This window comes from Dasypus novemcinctus, chromosome 8 (genome assembly GCF_030445035.2).
Source record: "Dasypus novemcinctus isolate mDasNov1 chromosome 8, mDasNov1.1.hap2, whole genome shotgun sequence".
In the NCBI taxonomy this organism is placed as follows: Eukaryota; Metazoa; Chordata; class Mammalia; order Cingulata; family Dasypodidae; genus Dasypus; species Dasypus novemcinctus.
Genome location: NC_080680.1, coordinates 57,044,284 through 57,063,790, shown reverse-complemented (window position 1 = coordinate 57,063,790; position 19,507 = coordinate 57,044,284). Strand labels below are relative to the sequence as shown.

General features: G+C 44.1%; 1 long non-coding RNA gene across 6 annotated transcripts in view; it reads right to left on the bottom strand.

The window, feature by feature from the left end:
- LOC139439500 (uncharacterized) overlaps window positions 1-19,507 on the bottom strand; it is a 51,905-nt gene that overhangs the window by 8,858 nt on the left and 23,540 nt on the right. For 2 of the 6 annotated variants that reach the window (XR_011649408.1, XR_011649404.1), the window contains 2 exons: window positions 4,335-4,440; window positions 1,819-2,234 (listed from right to left, as the gene is read on the bottom strand). The exons of 2 other annotated variants lie outside the window; for them this stretch is intronic. This is a non-coding gene — a long non-coding RNA (uncharacterized lncRNA). The remainder of the gene's footprint in view (window positions 1-1,818; window positions 2,235-4,334; window positions 4,441-19,507) is intronic. 2 more of the 6 variants (XR_011649405.1, XR_011649407.1) reach the window with 2 other exon arrangements.

Genomic DNA, 19,507 nt, shown 5'->3' with positions numbered 1-19,507 from the left:
AAAGAAACTTGCCCAAATTGTCCTTGCTAGCTCCGCTCCCTCATCCAGTTGAGTTCATTTTAAAAGCACGGCGATTGTTTACTCGCAAGAGCAGGGTGATTTCCCTTAAGCAACTCGTGCGAGAGCTTGACCCACGCGTGCAAACCTCGCCGGCGTTTTCCGAATTTCATCAAGTAATAAAGAGAACTGCGGTGCAGAGAAATCTCTGGCGTGTTGGAGTGCACGGTGGGGGCGGGCGCTGAGGAAGCCGCTATGAGGCTTAAAACAAAACAAAACAAAACAAAAAACTTAGGTACGCACCAAAGAGCAAGCATAAAAGACACCGCTTCGTGGTTTCCGAACTTAGAGAACTGTGCTGAGTTTGGGCCCATCCCTATAGCCAGGGGCCCAACCCAGAGTACGAGGGGCTGATTTCTGGTTCCCGAGGAGCGAGCAAAGGCGCGAGCACTGCTCGCTGGGAGCTGCCAAGGCGCAGCTGACTTTCTCCGCCTCTCGCCGCTCTTCTGCACTTTCCCTTCTCCTGCCATCCGCAGAGCTGTCCCACCGCCGCCAGGATTTGAGACGGGGAAAGGAGAGACGAATGTCTAGTCTGGGGAATTCCCCAACAGGTAGTTTCACCCAGGAGCTGGCCTGGTTGAAATGTCAAACCTGGGCCTCCCGGCTTGCACTAAACCAGAGCGGTGATACAGACACCGAGTGAACCGTGGAACGAAAGTTGAGTCCTGGGAAAGAAATCACTTTAAATAAAACATATTTTATCTCCACTCTCCACCTTCTCCAGAAATAGCTCGAGCAACACGTTTCGGAATGGCGCTCAGCGAGCCTGAATAAGCCGCTGCAGGCTGTAAACTCACAACCGATTAGGATTTTTTCTTTTTTCTCTCTTCTTCCCTTCCCTTTCTTTTTTATTCTCTCCTTTCTCTCTCTCTCCCTCTACTGTCTCTCTTTCCATTAGTCACCACAGAACCCAAATCGGCTTTAGAGTGACAGGTATTTATTTGGGACTTGGAAGCTACCTCTTCGGAATGCCCGAGGCTCCGGAGCAAAAGACCAAAGGGATGTATTTGCACTTGGTAGACAGAACTGAACTGTGCCTTTCCCTGGTGCGCACTGCGAAAAAGCCGAATGCCTGACCATGTGGGGACCCCGCCGTGGCGGCCTCGCACTTTTTGCAGGCGCAGCACGCGTCCTTTCCACCTCCTCCCTGCGTGGCCCCTCTCCCCCGCCAGACATTCACCTAAAGTCCCAGCCGGTAGCCGTGGGTGCACCGAGTGCGCGGAGAGCGCGGACGCGATGCGAAACCGCGCCCGTTGCCCTAAACTACCCAGGCGTGAGCGGACCTCGCTGGACAAGGGAGGTGGGGTTCCCGCTCCTGAGCGGACCGATCTAATCCCCTACTTGACAGCAGATCCGTTCCCGCTGCCACTCCGATCAGTCGCTGGCTAGTGCTTTCGTCCCCGACACAAACCATGCCGAAATTCGGTCCTCCCCTGTCTGTCTGCTGAAGAAACGTCCTCGCGTTCCCCACACTCCCCTCCAAGCCTCTTGGGCCGTGGGGGGGGGGGGGGGGGGGGGACTTGACCAAGGGAGACCTGCATCTTTAACCGTCTCAAATCTGGCCACCCTCCTCCCTGCCGATCGCACCCAGCCCGCTTCCCCACGCCCACCAGGGCACTGCCCGCCTGCTAGTCCTGCGCCTCCACCACTAGCCGCGCTAAACTTTCCAAAGAAAAGTTTCCTCGCTCTTTGTCACTTCAAGTTCTCGGCTGGTGTTGGCAGGAGGAGAAAAAGAAAAAACAATAACCCCTCCCTTCTCACCTATCCTGCCCTCTTCTCTGTCCCCTCTCGACCTCCCTAGTGAGTCCAAACCTGGTGGGAGGAAGCGCAGCGGCGGAACCCCTGAAGGAACAGACAGCACCGGACGGAGTCGGTTGCGCCTGCCCGGCTCTCTGCGCATCGGCGGCTCCTGCCCCCTCCCCCCTCCCCGACCTCGCTTTCTGCGGGGACCTGCGGGCTTGTAGTTTGGTTTTGTTCGAATTTATTTATTTTCTTTTTTCAGATTGCCTTTTTTTAAGGGTCCACCCAGCGCGAGCCTCGAGCGTCAGGCTTCCAGTTTTCCGGCGTGGCTGCTCGGGAGCCGCATCCTACTTGCCGGGCGAGATGTCTCCGGAGTGGGGAACTAGGGGCTTCCTGGAGGCGATTTCCTTGGCCGGGTTTCCTCTTCCTAGGAGACCCTGCAGCGTAGAGGGAAGGCACTTGGTGCTAGAGCTCGGCTCCAAGGCAGCCTCCCGTGCTCCCTGCTTCCCACCCTTACCCGGAGCTGTGGATGAGGTGGGGTTGGCAGTTTTTGTTTTCATACTTGTCTGGGAGGCCCGAGTTCTCTGTTCTAACACCTTCCTGGGGGCTTTCCACACACAGGGAATTAGAGGTAGAGAAGTTCATCCCTTACAGGTCCGGCAGCTCCGTGATCTGGACCGGAAGACCACCACACACAGCTCCCCAAATTGGTTCATGGCCTGTTAAGTTTTTATTTTGTCCAGGATTTGCAGAGGGTGGGGGGAGTGCTTAGGAATTTGTGGTCAAACTTGCTACCCTCTGGGCTTCAACTTCCAAACCAGCACGCCAACGGGAACGTTCCAGAGAAACTGGTTCTTCTCAGGCGCTGCCGGGACGCGTGCCGGGAATAGAAACGACTGGCGCGGCGCGGACTCCTGGGCCTTGGGTCGCCGGGGCATTTCTTACACCTACTGGGCTGGCCTTGGATGGACTCTTACTTGATCCGGCCAGAGTCGTGGCCAACACTGTGCCTGGATCCTTCCGCGTGCGCTGCCGGCGAGGCTTCCCGGGAGCCAAGTCCGTAAGCGCGAGCAGGCCCCGCCGGGCTGCGCCCCTGTCCTCGGAGGTGGAATCTATTTTGTCGTTTGCTCAAGGTTAGAGGTTATCGGCTACCTTGTGTGGCCGTCGACAGGAACCGTCTACCGAAAGCAAAGATGGCTTGACATGCCCCCCTACCCTCACGAGTTGCGGGGGGACCTTATCCCAGCCTCCACCGCAATGTCTCTTTCCACTGCTGGGGGCAAACACGTGCCCACGCGCCCAGCGCGCTCCTGTCGCTTTCCCTTGGGCGGTGCCTAGCACCGACCCTGCTGCTACTGGGCCCGTCAGCCAAGCACTTCCTCTCCCCGTAGGCGACCCTTCGTCCCTGGACTGGTCCCTGGGCATGCTTTAGCCAACGTTGCCACAGCACTGTCAGAGAAAGCCCCGCGGGAGTGGCCTGGAAAGGCAGGAGGTCTCCGGACTTCTCCAAAAAGCACCCCAGCGTGCAACGTCATGCGAGATCCCCATGCTGACTTTGAAGGGGGGGTTTGTAGAGGATGGGGGCTAAAGGAGAAGAATGAGGTTGAGCAGCGGATAAAGGTCGGGTGTAAGCAGGCCGGCTTATTTAGTCCGCATTCCACCACCCCCAAGCCAGAGGGGATGGCAGAATTGTATCTCTTAGAAGTCCCATATTCCTCGGGAATGGGGCAGAGGAGAAGCACCCTAACCCCCAAAGCCAGCTGTGGTCAGCACTCGTTAACCGAGGCAGCCAGCCGTACCTGTCCAATCCGGGGCAGAAAGGTCCGCTCTGGTCTCCTTTTGCTATGAATATGAAGGATCCCATTCACAAAGGAGCCCCATCCGTACCTTTAGTTTTATAGCTTTGGGCCCTTTCAGTGTATTTATATATTTTTACTCTCAGGCACCCTAAATTTATATTGCTGGAGATTTTAAGGCAAGAGTAGAGAGGAGAAAGAGAAGATTAAGAAAAAAGATTGGCTCCACTTTTTTTTTTTTTTTTACTTTTGGGGAGGGGAGGATTGTAAACCGAGGGAGGATGAATTTGGGGGTGTTTTTAAAATTTCATTTCCTTCAAAAGCTCTCCCCTTTAGACTAAAGCCTATTTAAAGTAGTGCGAGAAGAGGGAGCTGGGAGGTCTGTGGAAACAAAAAAGTTAAAGGCATCCTAGACGCTCCTTTCCCTAATAAATAGAGAGCAGCTCCCTGTTCAGTTCGGTGACTCCGTACTATTCAACACTGTCACCTTGGCTGCCAGGACGTGCTCATGGGAGGCCAGGCCAAGGGAAGGAACCCAAGACAGGTTCCCAGGGTGCCAAGAGCTGTGCTGCTTTGCCTCTGGGATGGAGACCAAGCCCGGCCTGGGACTAGGAAATGGCCAAGGGTGTACTGCCAACCACTCCTCTTCCTTCAACCCCTCTTCTGTTGATTACTTAAAACTCCAGCTTATATTTCTAATCTTGGTTGCCTAGGTTATGAAAAAAAGAGTAGAATATTTACCAATGTGTGTTTGGAGTTATTTATGTATGTTCTTCATTTGCAATTGTTCATAGTATTTTCTTCTCCTTTTGTTTTTCCTTTTTTTTCCCCTGCAGTGTTGGCAACCCTAAAGAAGGAGATTTAGTGGGGAGGGTGAAATTGACCAATTTACTTTTGTTAATCAGGCACAAAACCAGCATAAATACTGACTTTTGATTTTTAATGTGAGCCTTTAAAAAAAAATAAAGCAGTCATTTAGGTGGAAACTGTTAAATATGAGAAATCGATAATACTGGTGAACTAGCTAATCCTGTCCCTTTAAGAAAAATCCGTAAAGCTCCTCCATCAGCCCAGTGTCTGGGAAAGAAGCTAACTAACTGCTTGGAACAAAAGAGACAAAGAGACCAAACAACAAAACAAACAAACAACTCCCCCAACCCCCCCTTAGAGACAACAATAGACTAGACACAGCAAGTGCAGTTACTGCCTGGCCTGGCTGCTCATGTCGACCTGCCAAGTCTCCCGCATTTGGCTGGAGACTTTCTCTCTCACCCACTCCCGCCCTCATCACCCCCCTCTCTCAGCCTGTTCTGTCTCTGTGTGTGACTCTCTCTCTGTGTCCCTCTCTTGGGGTCTGGCTGTGCGTTTATGTATGTGTGTGTGTTTTGTCCCTGTCTGTCTCTGTTCTCCTTTTGCTTTCACTTGATGTCGCTCTCTATTTCAGACACTTTCCTTTCTCTCCCCCTACCCCCTTTCTTTTCCTCTCTTTAAAGGCCCTCAGCATATTAGCATACTCTAGTATTTATTTATTTATTTGCTAGGCCATTTCTGTGAGCCCCTCACTGCTTTCTCAGAACTTCTCTTTCACTGAGTTTTCACGGTGGCCTATTTTGTATTTTGTTTGTAGCATTCCTTGCCAGGAGGATCCCAAAGTCCATTTGCACTTCCATTTTCAACCATTTTTCGTGTTCAGTTCTTTGCTCCTTTTCTGTAAGGCTTCTGGCACGATTTTTCGCCCCTGTCCCCAGCAGCCCTTTCTCAGCTTCTTGGCACTGCTTGAGACTCCCATGCGTGCCTGCCCTTCCCTTTCTCTCCTTGCACTCTCCCCAGCAGCCTTCCCTCCCCACCCCCAGCCTTTTCCTTCCCCTTCCCTCCTCTTCCCCAAAGTTTTATAAAATATTGTAAACCTCTTTGCCTGGGGATTGCTTTTCTTTATAAAGTGAATATAATCCTTTGGAAATTGGGGAGTGGAGAACGGAAAGAATCAATAAATGGAGACTGCTGTCTGCAGAAGCTGAAGCGTGGAACAAGCGTCCCTGCCAGCAGCCCCATCCCTTTCACACTTCTTTTTTTTTTTTTAATAAACCCTTTTGTGATAGCATCTCCTCCTGAAGCATCTGTGTCTGCTCCAGGGAAAACCTGGCCATGGCTGTCCTCCACTGGGCAGCAGGTGTGGGGCAGGGTGGCTGATGGGGAGGGAGGCTACCTCCTCAGCCCAGCATTCCCGCCCCCGGCCCCTCTCTGCTCCCTCTTAGAAAAATATAAAAAAGCAACCGGAGTCCCCTGGCAATTGGAGAGAGGTCTTCGATTCCTATTTAAGAGAAGTATTAGAATGGCTCAAGGATGACTGACTCACTGTAGAGGGGGTATTTCAACTGCCAGGGAGGCATTGAATAAAGCAGGCTGAACTGTTTGCCCAAAGCAGACCTGAGAATTCCCACAGTCAGGTGATGAAGCAGAGGCCCCAGGGTTGGCAAAACAGTGCCACCCACCTCCCCAACAACGCCTGGTGGGCAGCCGAACCAGGGCAAATAGTTTCCCTTGTTCTCACCCTGTCCTCTTTCCCCCCTTTCTTCATTAATACACAGGTAAAAGCAGATGAAAACTACATTAAACTACATTTAGCCTGAGAAGAGTATAAAAAAGAATCAGGAAATTTACCCTGCTGCTTGGTGATAAGGGCAGTGTTAAACCACACACACATGCATATGCACATGTACATGTGTATGTATGTTTAATTGGTGGAGCCAACTTATAAAGAGGTTTTGAAAAAGAGTTTTGGCTCCTGGCTTAACTATTAGCCACTTACTAGCTAGGTAAATTTGGGCAGACCACTATACCTACCTTTTGATGCTGTTCTAAAGATGAGTACAGCCTATACTCAATAAGTGAGCCTGCCTTCCTCCCTCCCTCCCTCCCTCCCTTCCTTCTCCCTCTACTGGCTTTCTTCTTGAGTTTTCTAAGATGCAAGCAAAGGAGCAATCATCCAAAGTGTCCCAATTTTCAGATCCTAAGGGGGAATTGTGTTGCTTTCTGAATCCTAATATTGGAAGAGTTGGACTGCCCTGTGGCCCACTAAGTCTATGCCAGATACCACCTGGTATAATTTGCTCTTGGATAGAAATAAATTCGGCTCCATTATTCTACTCCCTCCCCCAGCTTCTTTCTTTGAACAGCTAAGGGGGTGAGGATCCTTATCCACTATCTAACCATTCATTGTTTTCGTTAGAGACTATGTGCCCAGAAAGCCTCTGTTCTTGGGGGCATACTAAAAACCATGCCATGGCCAAAAAGCCAGAGAAGGGAGAAGCAGAAAATAATATGTTCTAATGAACCGTGGTCCTGACCCATAACTTCCCATTTGGGAATGCTGTTTTCTTGGTATTTTGACCTTGTCAAAATGACTTATATTTTTCCCCCCAAGGAGTCACTCTCTAGCTAAGCAGTGTTTCTTGAGCAGTGTTTGGGGCCACATCAATGCATCTGGAAGCACTCACTGGCTGGAGGCAGCTATCCCCGCTGTTGCTGGAATTTCTTCTCTTTCATTGTCTTCCCCAGAAGCTGACCAGGTTGTAACAGCAACGGGCAAGCCAGTGAGCCACAGTTGGGCCCCCAACTTCAGTTGGTGGGAGAGTAATGCATACAATACGTTCCTACCTCAGACTTCCTTTTTCCGTGTATCTTACTGTTTCTTCTGCAGATACTCCATTTCCACATTTCACTGACTTCCTGTACTATCTTCCTGTTTTATCGTAGCCTTATTAACAATCAAAAGGCACAAAATACCGGAAAAGGTGCTGGGAGAGTGGGCATAATTTTCATTATGTAGTCTTCTGCTTCTTCGGACATGTATGTGGAAACCTGTTCATCTTTCCCCTTACTCAGGCACCTCAGTTTCCACCAAGGCTGCCATTTGGCACTTCTGTGTGAACTTCAAATAGGCCCATCATTCCTGGAAGCACCTCTTCCCAGTGAGGATTGCAGCCTCATGAACCAGGTGCCTTTGAGTAATGAATAACCTACACATCCAAACACTGGGGCTCAGTTCCCCAATTCTCACAGCTGCTGGCATTTAGTCATTTAGGAATGTTCCCCTAAAATGGGAAAAATCACGAAGTGTGGTGCCAAAAGACAGTGACTTCTGAAGTCTTCCAGAGCCTTGCTTTTTCTTCTTCTTGGAATCCTGTCCAGGAACAAGCCTGAGATAATGTTTCCTTATTTTATCTTTGACCTACATTGTCCACCTACCCAAGGTTTCATTGTCATACCACAGCAGGAAGGCATTTGTTATTGCAATGGATACAATGGGGATTAATGTCTAAATAAGCAAACCCCCTGAAAACTGGTAAGTCCCTGTTCTTTGGATAACGGGATGCCTCCACTAAGGCCAGTTTTCATGCTAAACCAGTAACTCAATTCTGCAGCTCCGGAGAGCTTTAAGTTAGTACCACTACCTTTACACTAAAATTAAATTTGAAAAAAATGTCAGGTGTAAATACCACCGCTAAACCACATCATTCTGAGTTGACAATGTAATTTGCATTCTGTGTAAGGAGAAGATTTGAAGAGCAGCTAATTTCCCTTTCAAGGGCAAGGTTTGTTTCCAGTTGCTAAGCCATAGTGATTCTGTACTGACCCCATTCTACATAATAAGAAATACCCCAATTTAGGGGACTTTGGAAAAACACTATCTTCTGATGTGGCTCTCAAATCTGGGATGCACATTAGAATCACCAGGGCAGCTTTAAATTGCCTCTCCTCAATCTAATTAAATCAGAATCTCTAGGAGGGTGATATGGGCATTGGTATTATTTAAAAGTTCCCCTGGGTGATTCTAATGCTTGGTCAGGATTGAGAACTACTAATTTATAGGTTGAGAGAATAGCGCATCATGGTGAATAATGCTCATTCCTTTAATAAATATGTAATAAACTCCACTCCTGTTCTGGAATTAGAATATGGCCTACAATAGATTTACTGAAGACAAAAAGATAAAGCTGGTACACACCATGCTCCATGAGTTTAGGACTTGGTGGGTAAATTCTAATGTGAAGGGGTCTGTGAAACAAGGTCAGCTTTGCTTCTGAGTTCTTATAGAGAGCATGGGACTGGAAGTCAGGGCCCCAAGTTCTAATCTTGTTCTCTCACCACCTAGAGTAGTGACGTTGGACAAGCCACTTTAGTTCTCTGAGCCTAAGTTTAATCATCTGTAAAAGGAAATGGCTGGACTGATAACTGTAAATTTGTATTGGTATACTCCAGCCTTCCAGTGTGTGGATAAGTTCTCAGCAAACCATAAGCAGAGCCTGGCAATTACCAAATTCTTTTGGAGGCTGGCTCACTTCACTATGCATGCTGCTGACAACTGGCCTTCTGATGTTCCTCCAAATCTCTTTCCAAAAACCCTAAGTATCAGAGTGTTAATTTTTAAATAATCCTGGGCTCTCTTAATTCTCTCCCCTGGTCTCTTACAAATTAGCAGATGAAGGGAATGGAGTGGTGGTAATGTCTATGAGCAGTGGGTAATGACTAACAGAAGTGTATCCAGTTGGATAAATGTCTAGTGGATTGCTGCTGGGTCAGTGTTAGTTCTGTTCTTAATTAACATCTTCATTAATGGTGTGGGAGAGGGAATAAACAATAGCTAATGATATTTGCAGATGGTAGTAAATTCAGAGGTGTTGCTACTACCAGTGAGAGCAGCCTGCGCCGTGGGGATAGCGGAGATGTGAACAAGAAGTGAGTCTAATGATGTTTGTACTGGAAAAGAAGAATGAAATGTTTCAAGGGGGAAATGGCAGGGGAAACTGGGACATACTAAAAGAAACAACCATCACTATCATTTGTAACTTGGGTGTGCATTTGGCAAACGAAGCAGCTAGCCAAGAGCCTTACTATTTGTGTTGCACATTCTAGGATGTTATACTGAACAACAGTACTAATCATAACAACAACAATAGCAATAGAGGTAATACTATCTAACATTTATTGAGTGCATACAATATGGCATATAGGGTTCTACATGGTTTACATGGAAGTGATTGTTATCCTTAAAATCATGATGCAGTTCTCTTAGGCTCTCGACAGATTCTCACAGCAGCCACATGATGTTTTTTTTTAATTTCTAGGATCATTAAAGCATAGGAAGACCTGTGAGTTCAAGAGAAAATGAGGAATGTAAAAAGGAATGGGCAAGTAAAGTAGAGAATGTGGTTTATGAACAGAATTTTTCCACCTTTGATTTTTCCTGTCCCCAACCCATCTACTACTTTTTTCTCTTCTTAGGCAATTGCTGCATTTACATGGTCAATGAAAGCAGAGAGAAAAATCTTGCAAAAGCTCAGAAAGAAATGAAGGGAAAAAAAGAATTAAAATATATTGCATGCCTACCAGTGGTCACACAATAGCACATGGTGTTAAGCAAGGTACATTTCACAGGTTTTCTTGTTTCACCTTTATATATCTAATGCTTTCTGTAATTATTATTAGCCCTTACTTCTATTAATGAAAGAAAAGAAGGCTCAGAGAGGTTAGGTCATTAGTTATAAATGCTGTGTAGCTGTTAGGCTGAGTTGAGGTTCAAACTCCAGTTAGTTTACTCCTAAACTCCTGTCTTTTCCAAGCTCGAGCACATGTATTCATTTCTTTCAATTTAGCTCTGCTAGGGTTAATGGCAACATATAGCCATACACAGAGAGCCAGGAGGAGGAAACAGAAGAAGAGAATAAACACTGAGTAGCAGAGGGAGAAAGGGAAAGTGGCCAGTACACACATCCACCACTGCCCAAATCAAGTGATTGAATTATTTATAATTATATTCTGAAATTAGGGGGAAAAAAAGGAATTTGCAAACAAGAAAGGATTCAAGACAATGGAACCCATAATAATGTGGGTTCGACCTTGAGGGAATTTGGCAGAGAGCAACTGAGACAAAAGTAAACTGAAAAGAAAAACATTTGAATGCTACAAAAGCCAGAACTCTTCTTGTTAAATGTGAAGCCCAGGGCCAGAAAGATAGCAAAGATCTTCAAAATGACATCAGAGACGCTTCAGAAAGGTAGAGACATGTGGCTTGGGCACGCGTCACCCCACCCCCATGTCCTCCACCCCAATTTCATTGTAAAACAGGGCTCCAAATACCAGCTAAAGTTTAGAAATTAGGAACTGAAATTGAAAAATTATGAGATATATATTTCAGAGTAAATTCATAAAATGTATAAAAGAATAAATATAAACCAAATGCCAATGTAATCATGACCCAGGTCAAGAAATACAACATTGCTAGATCCCTGGAAGTCCCCTCTCTCCCCATCGCCACCCTCTCCATTTCCCTAGAGCTAACCATTACCCTGGGTTTTCTTATGACCATTTCCTTGCTTTTATTATTTTTTAGTTTAGCTCTTGGATATGCTTGTTTTAGAACTTTATATAAATACAATCATACTGCAGATATAGTTTTATGACTTGTTCTTTTTTTATTTGTATATAAATAAATTACAATACATGTATCTATTCTACGGGTGAGGGACCTTTTAGTTGTTTATAGTTTGGAGCATTTATGAATAATTCCACTGTGGACATCCTATATATGTCGACTGTTGCACATGTGCAGAAATCAGAAATCTACAACCTGCAGGTAAAATCCAACCCTCTGCCAGTTTTTGTTGTTTGTTAGCTAAGAATGGTTTTTATATTTTTAAATGGTTGAAAAAATCAAAAGAAGGATAATAGCTCATGACATTAAAATTATATGAAATTCATATTTCAGTGTCCAAATATAAAGTTTTCTTGGAACACAGCTAGGCTTATTGTTTACATATTGCTTATGGCTACTTTTATGTTTTATGGGCAGAGTTGAGTATTTGCCCCAGAAGACTACAACTTGGACTGGCTACATAGGGCCCAGTGCAAAATGAAAATGCAGGGCCCCTTATTTAAAAAAAAAAAAGACATCCCCCCAAAAAACCCCACAACTATTATGAGTTACAAGATGGCGACAGCAGAGTATTAAACCAAGCACAAGGACTGTCTCAGCATGGGGCACTGTATGATTGAACAGGTCCATCCCCATGAAGGCAGCCCTGCCTGAAACATTAATTATCTGGACCTTTACAGTCAAGATTTGCCAACTCCAGCTTTAGAGCATATCCCTAGGAATGAAACTACAAAGCTTTTAGATAAAAAAGATTCTGCACGCAAAACACTCAGCACAATGCCTGGCCCTTGGCAGGTATTTCTATAATATGAGGTTCCTTTCCTTCTACTTTCTTCCATTCCAAGAGGCCAGTCTGTAGACTCTCTTTCCAGAAAGGTCACATTCAGTTGGTTGTCTGTTACCATAATAGCTGATGACTATCTGAAATAACCATCGCCAGCCCATTCCTCGGGGATTCATGTATTTTAATGAAAGATTTTTGAATATAAAATGACTTTTGGGCCCAAAGGAATGAAGGAATTAAACTCCACAGGCACTGTTTCCAGCTACAAGTTGGAAGAATGGCTGTCAGAGCAAGTTCAAGTTTTCTCAGAGGAAACGTAAAAACAAAACAAAACAAAAAACCATGACAAAATCAGAAGAGTTTGTCAAAAGAACAAACCAACAGAAGACTTCATCAAAAAGACAATATTAAAAAGAACAAATTTCGAGAATTAACACTACCGGGTTTCAAGATTTATTATAATGCTATAGTAACTAAGACAGGGTGGTATTGTCATTGAGATGGACAGATAAATGGAACAGAATAGAGAGTCCAGAAACAGACCCATACATATATGGACAACTGACTTTTTTATTTTGTTAAGATTTATTTATTTATTTCTCCGCTCCCCCCTGCCCCCACTGTCTGTTCTCTGTGTCCATTTGCTGTGTGTTTTTCTTTGTCCACTTGCATTCTTGTTAGTGGCACTGGGAATCTGTGTCTCTTTTTTGTTGCGTCATCTTGCTGTGTCAGCTCTCCATGTGTGTGGCGCCACTCCTGGGCAGGCTACACTTTTTTCACATTGGGTGGCTCTCCTTGCGGGGCTCACTCTTTGCGGGTGGGGCTCCCCTACACCGGACACACCCCTGTGTGGCACAGCACTCCTTGCGCATATCAGCACTGCATGCGGCCAGCTCACCACATGGGTTAGGAGGCCCTGTGAACCCTGGACACTCTATCAGTTGAGCCAAATCTGCTTCCTGAGGACAACTGACTTTTGACAAAGGTGTAAAGGCAATTCAGTGGAGAAAATCCAGTCCTTTAACACTTGATACTGGAAACATTGGTATCCATGTGCAAAAAAGAAAAATGAATTTCAACCCATTCCTTGTGATATACACAAAACATATCTCAAAATGGATTATAGGGAAGCAGATGTGGCTCAACCAGTTCACTTCCCATTTAACATATAGGAGGTCCAGGGTTCGATGCCCAGGGCATCGTGGTGAAGGCAACCTGGCCCACATAGCAAGCTGGCCCATGCATAGTCCTGGCCTATGCAGAGAGCTGGCTCAGCAAGATGATGCAACAAGAGACACAGAGGAGAGACAATAAGAGACATAGCAGAATAAGGAGCTGAGGTGGCATTAAAGAATGATCGCCTCTCTCCCATTCCAGAAGGTCCCAGGATCGGTTCCTGGAGCCATCTAAGGAGAATACAAGTAGACACAGAAGAACACAGAGCGAATGGACACAGAGAGCAGACAATGGGGGTGGGGACAAGAGAAATAAATAAAATGTTAAAAAAAAAAAAGGATTATAGATCTAAATGTAAAACATAAAAGTATAAAAATTCTAAAATAAAATGTAGGAGAAAATTTTCATGATGTTGGGTCAAGCAGAAGTTTCTTAGTTATGAAACCAAAAGCATAATCCATAAATTAGAAAAATGATAAATTGGACTTACCAAATTAAAACTTCCACTCTTCAAAAGATATGGTTAAGAGACATAAAAAAAAAAACACATTCTGGGGGAAAATAGGACTTGTATCTATAATACACTAAAAATTCTAAAAATTCAATAATAAGACAACCAAGAACCCAATTTTTAAAATGAGCAAAAGATTCTAACGGACTCTTCTTAAAGAAGGTAAGGGGCTAACAAACAAGGACAGGAAGATGCTCAACACCAGTAGTCATTTAGTGAAACAAATATTAAAACAATACCGGAACACAAGTATACAACTTTTAGAATAGCTAAAATTAGAAGACTGACCATACCAAGTATTGGTGAGGATGAGGAGGAACTAGAACTCTTTTACACTATTTGTAGGAATAGTAAATGGTACAACCACTTTGTTTTTGTTTTGTTTTTCATTTATCTATCCCCTCCCCTCCCCCAGTTGTCTGCTGTCTGTGTCCATTCGCTGTGTGTTCTTCTGTGTCTGCTTGCATTGTCAGCGGCACCAGGAATCTGTGTTTCTTTTTGTTGTGTCATCTTGCTGTGTCAGCTTTCTGTGTGTGCAGCACCACTCCTGGGCAGGCTGCACTTTTTTCACTGGACGGCTCTCCTTACGGGGCGCACTCCTTGCGCGTGGGGCTCCGCTACCGGGGGGACACTCCTGCGTGGTGTGGCACTCCTTGCGTGCATCAGCACTGCGCGTGGGCCAGCTCATCACACGGGTCAGGAGGCCTGGGGTTTGAACCCTGGACCTCCCATGTGGTAGGTGGATGCTCTATCCATTGAGCCAAATCCACTTCCTAAGTACAACCACTTTGAAAAAGAGTTAGGCAGTTTCTTAAAAAGTTAAACACGCACCTACCATGTGCCCCAAAATTCCACTTCTAGGTATTTACCCAAAAGAATTGAAGGCATATGTCCATACAAAGACTTGTACATGAAAGTTCATAGCAGCTCTATTTGTAATAACCCCAAACTGAAAACAACCAAATTGCCCATGAAAGGGTGATAGATAAGCTGAGATATACCATACAATGGAATACTATTTAGTAATAAAAAGAAATGAACTCTTGCTACACACAAGAACATGGATGAATCTCAAACAAACAAACAAACAAAAAACACTGAATGAAATAAGCCAGGTGGGGGAAAAAAAAGTACATGTTATGTGATTCCATTTATATTAAATTTTAGAAAATGTAAACTAAGCTATAGTGACAGAAAGGAGACCAGTGGTTGCAGGGGAGGGGGAGCAAGAGGAAGGGATTACCAAGGGGCACAAAAAATTTTGGAGGTGAAAGAAATGTTTTCTATCCTGATTGTGGAGATGATTTTATGGTGAAAATATATTTTAAGATTTATCAAATTGTGCACTTTAAATATGTGCAGCTTATTGTATGCTGATTATACCTCAATAAAGGTATTTTTAAAAAAAATAAAACAAAACTCAACCATACACAAAGACTTACAAAAATAAAAGAGTGAAATTGAAAACCACAAAGTGGGGAAAGGTATCTGCAACTGATTAAACCGACAAAGAGCTCATATCTAGAATATACGTATTTTTTAAATTCCTAAAAATAATAAGAAAAAGACAGAAAATCCCTACTAAAAATGGGCAAAATATTTGAACAGACGTTTCACAAAAGAGGATATCCAAATGGCCAATAAACAAATGAAAAGGAACTGAATCTCATTAATTATTTGGCCAATAAAAATAAAAACCACACTGACATATTACTATATACCAGAATGACAGAAATAAAAGTGATGATGCAAAGTGTTGGTGAAGATGTGAAACAACTGGAGCTCTCATATACTGCTGATGGGAGTGTAAATTAGTACAACCATTTTGGAAATCTGTTTGGCATTATCTACTAAAATTCATTGTAGGCATTCTTCACAACCCAGAAATTCCACTTCTAGGTTTATGCCCAAGAGAATACATATATATGCATACCAGAAAACATGTAGAAGAATTATTTATATTGGTCCCAAACTGGAAACAACCCAGTGGAATAGATAAATGTGATCTATGCGTACTGTAGTGAGAAGAAAAGCTATTGCCATATGGAACAGAATGGAGGAATCTCACATGAAAATGTTGAGCAAAATAATTCAGATACAAAATAAAAAACTTTGTATGATTCCTTTTATGTTCAAAATCAGGCAATATAAATTTGTATTATTAGAAATCAGGATAGTAGTAGCCTTTGGGAAGAATGCTGGGGTTAGTAATTGGCAGAGGGCAGGAGGCGGTTTCTAGATTGCTAGTAATCTTCCATTTCTTAACAGGGATGGTGGTGACATGGATAATTCATCTAGCTAAATAGTTACAATGTGTACTTTTCTATATGCACATTTATAGTAGTTTTTCTTTTCATTGCTAAATACTATTCCATTGTGTGAACAGAGAAAAATTCATTATTTTTCTGAAAGCACAAGAAGAGAGAGACGGGGAAGTCACTTAGGTCTCACCCTTGAGGAATTTGAAGATTTAGGTCAAGGCTGCTGAGGGGTTTCTTTCCTCCTATGACTTAGTCTTGGCCAGACTTCTAGTGTTGCTCTGTAATTGTGCTACGGTTGTCCACATTTAGGGCTCTCTGTTAGGGAATTGTGGACCCTAGAAGGAGTCTTCTGGAAATGAAGAGGCAATTTCAAGGGTAGACAAAGCCACTCCATTAAGGGAGTGGGGCTTACAAGGGGAAAAATTTTCCACATAATTGGTGGTGACGAGCGGAGGCTCTGGAACGGCATTGCCCGGGTTTGAGTCGTGCCTCTGACACTTAGAAGCTATTGAGCTTGGGTGCGTTGTTTAAGGTCTTTATACCAGTTTTCTCATCTATCAAGTGGAGATAATGTTGTATCTGTGTTATAGAATTGTTATAAGATTAAATTAGTTAAGATTCTTAATAAAGTTATAAAGTAAAAATGAACACAAGCCAGCTTGAAAGCAAAAACATGACTTGAAGCATGCAGACTTGTGGGATGCTGTGGTGAGAGCCCACATGGGTTCGAGATCGGTTGACAAAGCTCTACACCTCCCCTGAAATGCTGCACCCATCCCCTGGTCTCTATAGGTACCCATGATTTCCTCTGCCTTGTATACAGTTTTCAACACTCTTCTCTCCCAGTTTTGGTAACACCTTCCTGCAAGGTTTCCAGAATATTCACACTACCCTCCAGATCTCAGAGGTGAGCCTGGCTAATCTGTGAACTTAGAACAATTGCCCACACACTATTTCTGCTCACTCTCCCCTTATGCTCCACTCCCTATCCCCACTCAAGGTCTCTTTCCTCTATGCTAGAATACGGTTTGTTCTGTTCACACTTTATCTCCTGGACATAGTAGATGCTCATTTATTGCCTGTAGAGTGAAAACATCTTCTCTAGATGACTAACACTATATGTCAATGAGCACCAAGGTGCTCTGAATTCTTATCATTTGGACAGCATCGTTTTATGCCTGTCACCAAAACCAGCTGGGTGGATACTAATCCTGAGGACAGGACCAGTGTCCTACGTCCCACCCTGAGCCCAGGACCTAGCATAAGACACACAGGGACTCCATAAACGTTTAGGAAGTGGCACTTGCTCAAGATGTTTTATATTTCCTACTTTTCTAGGGAGAACCTAGGAATAAACTTAAGACAGGAACTGCCCCCAGAAACTTCAAACCACACCACATCCTCCCTTAAATCCCTCTCCCTTAGTATCAGGGAACGAGGCAAGTCTCTTGGTTCATACTATAATTGTGAATCTGTACTCTATGTCAGGCCCAGAGGGCACTCAGGAGGGCCTTGAGGTCTGGGCATTGGCACAGACCACATTAACGATTGTTTATCACCTCTCACCATATTCAGACAAATAATCTGTTCAGGAAATATTTATTGAGAGCGTATTATATTTTGGACACAGTCCTATTTTGACATATATTTTTTAAAGATTTATTTATTTTCTTTGTTTATCTTCCCTCCCTCCTCCAGATGGTTCTCTCCTCTATCTGCTCGTTGTTTGCTTGCCTTCTCCTGGAGGCACCAGGAACTGAACCTGGGACCTCCCACATGAGAGGCGAGTGCCCAATGACCTGAGCCATATCCACTTCCCGTGGGCTGCAGCATCTAGCTTGTTGCAGAGGGGTGTGGAAGTCTGCTCGTCTTCTTTTAGGAACACTGAGACCTCCCATGTGGTAGGTGGGTGCCCAACTGGTTGAGCCACATCTGCTTCCTAACATATGATATTTTCAATCCCCAAACAAGCACAAGTGAAACAGGCATTATTTTCTTAAGTTCTTTTTGCAAAGTTATCATAACTAAGAATTATTTCATGCCTTTTCCAGGGTCACATAGCTTGTGGATGGCTAAATGGATAAGCCAGAATTTGACCCCCAAGTCCTAGTCCATAACTCCAAGTTGAAAGCCTCTATTCTATTACTTTCCAAGCCATTATACATGCCAGAGAATGAAAATAATCTTGTTACATTCTGTCATGCCTTATTTCTGACCCAAACTGGTTTACGCAGCTGGATAGTTTCCTCATTCAGCACAGGGTATTGAATGAATTATGACTATATCCAAAACTCAAACCCATATTCAAAGGAGGAAGATCTACCTCATAGATAATATTTAAAAGAGTGTGCCCAGGGTGCTAAAGGCAGTTGCAAAAGAAAAGTGACAAAGATGCTTGAAGGCTACAAGGAAAGCCTCCCAGCTAATTCCTGTGAAGGAGCACCACTCACCCAGACCATCACAGCCTTCTGCTGTGTCCCTGCTGCATGTACTCTTCTGCTATAGCCAAAGATTTTAGAACCAGAAAGGCCTGGGTTACGAGTGCATGGCCTTCTACTGGCTACTTAACCTCTCTCAACCTCTGCCACCTCATTTTTAAAAGAGGGTGCGTCAGGATCATATATGTGACATACTAAGCACAGAACAGAGTCACACTTCAACTTCAGTAAATGATAATTATTATCATTTGTCATTATACTAATATAAAACTAGTTGGGAAAAACCACTGCCCTGGGGAGACCTTATTTAATTAAGGCAATGTCATTGGCCTAAAATCATAACAGCTTTTATGCTAGCAAAGAAGACCCAGCTGCAAGGTACTCACCTACAATGCTCCCAAAGAAGCCTGCATATCTGGAATGTGGGGCAAACCCAGCACAGAGGGTCTAGACACCCCTATATTGAGTATCCAGCCCACCATGCCCAACTGAGGTGGTGCTTTGGTGAGAAAAAGGGACATTGAGAAGGCTTCTGTAGTTAAGCCTGGAACCCAACTGAATATGGACTTCTTCTGTGCCTGCCAAGAGGGTAACTGTAGACTCAATGTGTACATAATGCACGAGCTTCTCAATTACTACTGTATTGAGTTCACGATGCTGTATGTGTGTTCTTGGATCCATCTCCATTTGGGAGTAGAAGAGCAAAATGCAAGCAAGTGTGACCTGCACAGGGCACTTAATGGCAATAATAAAGTGGCAGTTATTGTCACCAAGTCCCATTTTCTAAACAGATTTCTAAGAATTACATGATGTGGATGCAGGGGTCAGGTGCTCTTAGATGGTACACATTTTTACTATTTGTCACAAAGCCCATTTATTAAACCATAGCTAACCACGATTCTATTTTCAAGCTTTTGTAAAACTTTTCAAAATCTTAAATTGATTTTTAAAAAGTTCTTGGTTGCACCAATGTGCACTAATTTGGTGTTCAGAAAGTATAGTCTCTCCTCAGAGATAGTAATTTAAAATTTCCTAGAATAGACACACTGTCCTGTCTCTATGAGGTATGTCTGATAGGAATATAATAAAGGATTTACATTTCTAATTAGGTAGTTCTTTTATCAATTAGAGCAGATTTGACATTATTTCCATAGAGTGAGCATCCTCCTTCACTTGCATTCTCATCTTTTGTTTTTAATGAGAAAGAAAGGAGAGGAGTCACTGTGAATGGGTTCAGGATTTAGGGCTGATACCTAATGTTAATTATGACTGGGAGCTTAAAAAGTGGCGAGTGGCTGTCCTGTGATAT